The sequence below is a fragment of the Hippopotamus amphibius genome, chromosome 8 (assembly GCF_030028045.1).
Source record: "Hippopotamus amphibius kiboko isolate mHipAmp2 chromosome 8, mHipAmp2.hap2, whole genome shotgun sequence".
Taxonomy (NCBI): domain Eukaryota; kingdom Metazoa; phylum Chordata; class Mammalia; order Artiodactyla; family Hippopotamidae; genus Hippopotamus; species Hippopotamus amphibius.
In genome coordinates, this window is record NC_080193.1 from 115196327 (window position 1) to 115205528 (window position 9202).

Genomic DNA, 9202 nt, shown 5'->3' on the forward strand with positions numbered 1-9202 from the left:
ATGCATAAAAAGTTTTTCCTTAAGAGTCAGTCATTTTACCTTATTTTCTTTCTCTTTTGAATTAATATTTCCATCCCACTTGCCAGTAGAAATTTATACTAGTATTCTATTTTAATAATACTTTTAAAAAATTGTTCAAGCAGATTATTTTTTGGAAAAAGACATGTAAGGAAATTGATTATTCTAAAATTTATCCCTTAAATTTATCCATGTCCCCTTACCAGCCAGAAGAATATATACACCAGTTTGAAGACCTAATGTTATGACATTTTTAGAAATATAATTACATAATTAAACTGAAATTATTATATAAATCTATTATGAATATTTATATATTTACATTACAAATATAAATCTATTATAAGGTTTTAAAAACAAAGCTTATACATTCTTTAAATTATCTTGGTTGTATCATAAATCATCCTTACATTTTCCCTTCTCATTCCTAGAAAATTATCTCCATAATTGGGTAAAATATATGAAATATTTGACTGTATATTTTACTTAAAAATAAAATATTAAAGAGTTATGACAACATAAAATATGTATCTCTATTCCTCCTTCTATTCAAACCAACCCTCCACCATCTCAGAGGTATACAATATTATCAACTTTTAAAAGAAGTAAGGAAAGGGCTTCCTAGGTGGCACAGTGGTTGAGAACCCACCTGCCAATGCAGGGGACAAGGGTTTGATCCCTGCTCCAGGAAGATCCCACGTGCCGCAGAGCAACTAAGCCCGTGCGCCACAACTATTGAGCCTGCGCTTTAGAGCCTGTGAGCCACAACTACTGAGCCCATGTACTGCAACTACTGAAGCCCATGTGCCTAGAGCCCATGCTCTGCAACAAGAGAAGCCACGGCAATGAGGAGCCCACGCACCACAATGAAGAGTAGCCCTCACTCACCGCAACTAAAAAGAAAGCCTGCACACAGCAAAAAAGACCCAACACAGCCAATAAAAAATAAACAAATAAATAAAAAAAAAGAAGTAAGAAGAGTGATGGAGATTGATACCTATAACACAGGTAATGCCTTGTTATTGTTGTTTTTCAACTCCTGCTGGAATACATTGTATTATTTTCTTTGCAAACTACAAGTCATCTTTAAATGTTGCCTTTCATCTCTCTTTAATTAGGTTGAGCAATATATAATTGTTATTATGTTCTAACAGCCTCTGCCACAAATACAAATATTTCCAGGAATAATTACAATTAAGATTTTAGCATATGAAAAACTTATCAAAGTTTTCAAACTATTGTGTGAGTTGCAGTCCTAAATCAAGATTATTTTGAAGAATATGGGTGTGAGTATGATTCAACTCTGTTAGGAAAAATAGCACATACTTTCCAAATGCTTAATGGCTGTTCTTAGCAAAATAAATTAGTATGCTAAAATATAATATGAATATGATGATTGCTCTGTATTTAGAACATTAAATTCTTTTTTTTATTTGGGTGAAAGAATTATTTAAGTTGTTTGAACTATAATGTTTATCCTTCAAAATAAGGATGTGTGAGAATTATCCCATTTAAAATATTTGTTTTAATTTTTTTCTAGGAAATCAGTATAGCACTTAGAATTCATAAAAGTTAAAAAATTAAAAAATACTTTTATTTTATTATATATTGTGCCTTTTAAAAATTTCAGACATAAAGCAAAAAAAAAAAAATTCTCAGATCAAATGAGTTACATTAGCAAAATGTACCAAGGGGAATGATGTAATGAGGTAAAATAACACAAACAATTATCTCTCAAACGTTGAGGCATTTTTAGAATGCCAGTGACTTTTCTGGATATAATTAAGGTGTCAAAGGAAAATACAACTTAAACTCACAGATCCTAAAATAATTTACTTAATTTGTAATTTTTCATCAAAGAGAAAGCGCAAATGATCTTTCCATTGGAATAACAAACCAAATGCCATTATATTTATTCCTTAATGAATTATTAAATTACACAAAATCAATTTTTAAGAGTTCATTTAGAAACAAATATCTAATGGTCTAAATGAGGTAAAAGCAGGGATACTATTTGGAGACAATATATTTTTATTTCATTAGATTGTAACTTTCTGAAAGAAAGTGTCTGCTATATATTAAGATACTTTCCTTGATTAAGGATACCTATATGTAGATTATTAAATCAGACAGTTAATTACTGATTGATCAGACAATCAATTAGTTTAACATGCAAAACTACAAATAAATTGTGTGGGGAAAGAGCAGACATTAAGAAACAAAGATGCCATTGGCATAGTGATTCTAATAGGATCAATAGAATTAAAGGATATGTATTGTCACAAGTGAATGGAATTACAGGAAGATATAAGAAGATATAAGAAGCATTGGCAGTACTTAGTGAAATTAAATTTGTGCTTACTCTGTGGCAATATTTTCCCAGATACATAGTAGAGAAGTTGGATTAACTGGAGATCCATTACCTCAAGGAAGAAAGTAAAATAGTGTGCAGGTACATTGTAGCATATTATGTAGCATTTAGAACCTATGGATTTATGTAGAAGACTTGCAACATGACTAGTTTTCAAAAAAAAATAAAATTTAAAAATTACACAGAATAAGTTTCATAGTGACATTTTTATTCAAATTAAACACATGCATCCTATCACCACCATCAGCCACATTATATTGTGTTTCCACAGATGTGCATATATTCAAACAGATATATCGCACATCTTACAGAGGATGCACATTGGAGTGGGAGAACAGAAGTAAGATGTATGATGGCTAAAGAAAAAATATATCTATATGTATACTAAAAACATTAATTATGTCAATATTGGTAATATTTTTCTAAATAGATAACTACAATGCAAGTATAGAAACAAAGAGACCATTTATGATTCAATTATTGCTCACTTTCTCTAAAATTCAGTGACCAATAATCATTAATTTACATTGGCTATAAGTCTTTCCCATGAAAAATTATTTTGCTATCCTAATATGAGTCCTAATATTAAAATACTTTATTGACATCACTATATGTAATAATTGGATCTTTAAAAATCATGCTGACTGTGTATTCAGGTAGGATGAGGTAGTTCACAGAGGACAGCACTTTTGCTAAGAACAACCTGAAAAGCCAAGTAAATTAAAAAAAAAAACTATACATATGTACGTACATACAGAGAGAGATCTGCAAAAGCAACTGTATTTACAGAAAGTAAAATTCTAGTCTTTTTTTTTTTGACAACTGATCTTTATTATACAGAAATGTGAAGGCCATGTGCATTAAATGAAAAGGTATTTTGCAGTGAACATTATGTAGATTCAAACTGAAGGCATCTTCATCTTATTGAGATACAATATAAAAATGAACACTGACCAAGAGTTGCTAGAAAGAACTTAACTTCTACTCCCCCAATCAGGCTGAAACTTGCCACAGGAAAACCTGGTTTCAATTCATGCCAAATTGTTCAAATGGAAAGAAAAACTAAGTCAGGTAGAGACAACCATGGACTGGTTTTTATACTTTTTTGAGAGAGCCAGACTGAAGCTCTACTCAGCTTCACATTTAAGAATTTGTTTCATTTTAAAATTTATATCTCTGGTCACCTAAGTGATACCTAAAGTGAAAAAAGAAAGTTAACTGAGTTGGTGAATTTTGTGGAGCTAGACAGGTTTAGGGGAGGAGATGAAAATTACAATCATTCATTTAATTACTTCTGATGAGGAAGATCTGATATCAGGTCTTGGTCATCTGTATTAGCCCTTTGATAGCCCGTTTCTCTGTAGTTGTCAAGAGGCAAGATCCATTAAAATCATCAGCATAACAAATGCTTGACATTAGCACAGTTTGGTGTCTGTTCTCTTTATATTCCCAAATACTGGACTTTATGTCGGGATGCTTTTAACATCAAATTGTCCTTCTAAATAGGATTTTACTTAATAAGCTTCTTTTTGCATTCACTACTGAATTAAAAAATGTTTTAGCGATTTGGTTAGACAGATGGTTGTATTGAGACAGGACTAATGACTAGGAAGGTATCTGTGGATTAAATATAGATAAAACTACTTCCAGAACCCTTAAATATAGACAGAATCTATCAATTTACGTAGGAAGACAAAATAGGGAACCAGAAGATCTAGAGTTTAGATACATCATCTGGACTCACGATGCTGCTATTCAGCAATCGAAATTTCTAGCTCCCTAAATTCAGTCAGAGTAGGGACATTTAAAGTAGTCTGGAGGAATCAGGATAGTCAGGTGCTAAAGAGTGGAAATTCTGATGCCACTGCCCTTCTTTGCAAATTGTATTGCTGCCTGCATGATGGAGGTGGTTGAGAGATACCCTTTTTTCTTTTAGACCTCTGTTCTAATGAATGATGGAGTAGGATAATGCTGAGAGAGAATAGAGAATATATTTCTGGTTCTAGGACTGTGAGAAACAGATGATCACATTGGAATATTCTCACCAGGTTAGAAAAGGAAAGATGAGAAAATCACTAGTGGGACATGCATTTATATCCCAGAGACCATCTGCTCCAAAAATTAGTTTTGTTTCCATTGCCCCTTATTCAAAGAGATGGTTACTTCAACAAGCTACATTACTTAGCAGAGCCTGAGAGATAGACTGAAAACATATATTTAAGATAGAAAACAAACTTTAAAAAATGTGATAAATGGTTTGCTCTACATCTCATTCACATTCTGTGGCTAGAGAAATCCAGATCTCACTTAGATATTCCTGCTAATCCAAAAGTACACTGGATGGAATTAAACTGAGAAATGAGAGAAAATGTTTATTGGGTGTGTGTTGGTTCACCCAGTTTATTCACCTCTGGAGTGGAAGTATAGGGAGAAATAAAGTCTGCTTATAATAGTCATGGTCTATGGAGGAGCCCTGAAGTTGCTTTCCCCAAATAATGAGTTTGATTCATGAGAAGGAAAAAAAAATGATGGAAAACATCTCATCACATAAAACTTGATGATGTTGTCTCTGATAGTCACTGGACAGCAAGGGAAAAGGAGAAACCCACCTGCTGGCTTTGGGATTTATTAAAGGCTGCCAGCACAGCCCAGATCATCTCTGCGGCACTGTGCTTTGTCCCTTCTACCTCAGGGTCCAGTTCTACTAGGTCCTTGGCTTGATTCATTGCCACATCACACTTGTCACCTGTCAGAGAGGAGAAGACATTCTCTAGCATGTTGGAGGAGTGGGCTAGCACCAGCAGTGCTAGTGTTCGCTTGTCCACATGCTGAGAGTCATTTACCCACCGCTCTAGGACACTATCTTGAAGTTTTTTCACTCGTCGCTGCTTCTCTGTTGTATTGGTCACTGGATGAGCAGTCATGTCAAATAGGAGGAAATTCTGCTTTTCAGTGCTTAGAATACCCTTCTCTACTAGGTTATTTGCAATTCTCTCTCTTATATTTCTCAGCTGGTACTGTAACTTGAAAGGGTTCCAGGTCTCACCAGTGAGTAGTTCTATCCATGTTTGGACAGTTTCTGTGGGTTCAGTTGCTTTGATGTGCTTGAGAGTTTCATCCAGTAAAACATCACCTGTTGGGCTGTCTGACTTTAGCAGTACCCTTTCTGTCTAGTAGTCGCTTCTTGCACATGGTTGGGGGTTCTACATAGATTCGACCCCTCATGGCCAGCTCTATCAGGATGCCCCCTCGCAGGCCAGATGATATGCAGTCATTCCAGAAAGATGTGTAACCCTCTTTATCTTTTAGTCCCAGGAGCAATACTTTTCCCATAAGGGTGAGGTGGATATCCTCAGAATCTCCAGTGTCTTCATTGTCTTGACTTCTGTCTTGATTAGTGTCTTCCTCACTTTCCACCTTCTTTTCAGAGTTCTTCCCTACTTCAGTACAATGGGCTCGGTGAGTTAAAGTGGTCATTCTCACCTCTTTCTGACATTACTCCTGCATTACAGCCAAATTCAGGTTGTAGCTTGCGCTCTATTTTAGGGGGGCACCCGTCCCCACCCCCACCCCCCAACCCCCGTCCTAGTAGGTGAAAAACTTCTCAGCCACGCAGAGAGAACAAACTTCCTGATCCTTCAATGCAGAGAAGGAATCTAGAGAGTCTTTCATAGTTGATCTGAATTTCTTCTGCTGTCCCTGGATATATTTATTAATCCTATGCCTTGCCTAGAAGCTGAAATTCTGGGATAGACCCAAGAAGAAGACTGCAACCAAGGGGCAAAGAACTCATTAGCTCTTTTGGTAGTGACATGGGGTTGGATGGGGAAACAAACAAACAAACAAGAAAACAACCAAACAAAAAAACCTCTGTGCTGCCTAATACTGCCTAGAAGAGACACATCTTAAAGATGACACAAAAAATATTGAAAATAAAGGGATGAACTAGAACTCTCATACACTGATGATAGAATTATGAATTGGTACAACCACTCTGGCAAACTCTTAAGCAATCTGCCAAATCTGTGACCCAGAAATTTCATTCCTTACTATAACCCATTAGAATTGCATTTATATGCTCACCAAAACACATGGAAAGAATGTTCATAGCCACACTATTCAAAACAGACAAAACCTGGATCTACCTAAATGCTCATCAACACTAGAATGAATAAAGAGTTTGAGGTATTTTAACAAAATTGAATTCCGTACAGATGAGTGAATGAATTATATTTTTTTATTTTTAATTTTTTTATTAAAGTTTTTATTGATGTGGATCATTTTAAAAGTCTTTATTGAATTTGTTACAATATTGCTTCTGTTTTATGTTTTGGTTTTTTAGCTGGAAAGCATGTGGGATCTTAGCCCACCAACCAGGGGTCGAACCCGCACCCTCTGCATTGGAAGGTGAAGTCTTAACCACTGGACCAACAGGGAAATTCCATGAATTATAATTTTATGCAACAGAAATACATGTTGCGTAAAATAAGTCATAAATGTGTACACTACTATCTTATTTCATGTAAATTAAGTTCTAAAACAAGCAAAATTTATCTATAAAGTTATAAATCATGATAGTAGTTACTTTAGAAAAGGTAATAGTGATTTCAGTGAAGACAAAGAGGGTGCTTTGTGAAGCTGATAATATTCTCAGATCTTGTGCTGGTTACCTGAGTGTGTTTAGTTTGTAAACACTTTTGTATCTGCGCACTTGTAATTTGTGAACTTTTATGTCTGTATTTGTAAAAATATTTCTATACAAAGTTTTCGAAAAAATATAGGAAAAAAAAAAACATGTGTGGTGATCTTCACCAAGTCCTGAAACATAGCCTTGAAGAGATCAGTGCAGCCTTTCAAGAAATCAGAAATCTGCCTACTCTTTGGGTTTGAGTGAAAACAAAAGGCTAATTTGCTGTCTTTACAGCGAGGAGCCAGGGATAGAGCCAAATAAGCACTCAGGTATCTTCTAATACCAAGGAAGAAAATGCTTTGGTGTGACATGAATGAATGAATCAATCAATGAACAAATGAAAAAACAAACAAAAGAACAACAACAAAAAAGAAATAAAAGTAAAGGTAGCATGGAATGGATGGAAGCTGGAAAAATTCTAGTTTCCTTGAAACTGTATGAGAGGCATAGACAGCTGGAGAAATGGTGGCCTGCAATTGTTTCACATCCTTCTTAGACATGGACAGACAGCTGTGACTCAAATAAAGCAGAGTATCTTTAGAGAGTTTTGAGTCTATTAGAATCCAGCTATACCCTCTTGGGCAATTTGCATAGCCTTCTCCTAGGGGGGTGGAATGCAGAGATTTTTTTTTTTCTTTTTCTATACTATTGAATTTTTTTTTTTACACAAATCGGATTACATTTGAAAATTTATAGGTCAGCTTTCATTTTGTCATTCACTCATGATTTATTTCCCTTGGAAGTATTAATTTTATGGAAATTCCACCTTTAACAGTCATATGAAAATTCTGATGAATTAAAATAGGTGAATATTACAAATCTGCATGCTTCTGACAAAGGAATTTTAGCATGGTTAAGATGGTTTCCTTGAACAAGAACCAAGACTGAGTAAAAACTCCATACAATGTGCCCTAAAATGTATTTTTAAAAATATTGTATGAACCAGAAAATCTTACAGGTATTATTGAACCTAATTTTAATTAGTTGTGTGGCCTGGGGCAACACATTTCTTTTCTGAGTCCGCGTTCTCCAAATTGTTTTGCTCAAAATCAAGGAGAAAGTGAATCTCTGTTTAAATAAACTTGAAAAACACTGTGTTAATAAATAAGATATGACTCATTGCGGGAAAACTTCAGAATCTTTAGCACAGTAATTTGCAAAATGAACCTCTACCAGAATTTAGGATGCAACATCTTCCAAACTTTTTAAGCATAAATCCCATTTTTCATGGAACACATAGTATCATTTGTAGTTTTCTTTCCCCCTAGGATGGGGGGGTTAAAAACATTGTTTTAGTACAAAATTTATGTGGCTATATAAAATCACTCTAGAAATATTTTCTAAATATGATTTCATTGGCATATTAATTGTCAAACTAGGTTTCATTGGCAGATTAGTCAGAGTAAGAAATGACTTTATTTTGCCACTTCAACTGAATGTTAAATTTTATACAATAGAGTAACCACATCTACTAGTTAAAGGACAATTAGTTGTCAGTAGTATCACTGTATCATGATAATTAATAACTAATTCTGAGAGAAACTACCAGTCAATCAATACTGGTAATCAATTATTAGTGAAGAAATTGACAAGGTATTCAATTATACTAAGAGCTAAAGAGATTTGTCTACATTTTATGCATAAGTTTAATGGACTGATTACCAAAGTTAATGTGAATGTACTGATCACCTATTCCAAGTTACATTTTCTCAGACTATTTATGATGAGATTATCTCTATAATTGTTCATATTAAATTAAAGTGAACATTTCACATAGAGAGTGGTGTTTGTAGACCTTAAAGGGATATGCTTTGATTAAACAGTGAAAAAAATCAATCTTTATACTAAATTGTTTAGAAGCTTTTAAAAATACATTTTATTGTGACTTCCCTGGTGGTGCAGTGGTTAAGAATCTGCCTGCCAATGCAGGGGACACAGGTTTCATCCCTAGTCAGGGAAGATGCTCACATGCCTCGGAGCAACAAAGCCCATGAGCCACAACTACTGAGCATGTGCTCTAGAGCCTGTGAACCACAACTATTGAGCCAACGTGCTGCAACTACTGAAGCCCATGCACCTAGAACCCTGTGCTCTGCAACAAGAGAAGCTACCACAATGAGAAG

The 9202-nt window shown here is 34.6% G+C and overlaps 1 pseudogene; it reads right to left on the reverse strand.

The window, feature by feature from the left end:
• Window positions 1-4965: 4965 nt before the first annotated feature.
• On the reverse strand, window positions 4966-5881 carry LOC130859227 (Golgi phosphoprotein 3-like; annotated as a pseudogene).
• Between the last annotated feature and the right edge of the window lie 3321 nt (window positions 5882-9202).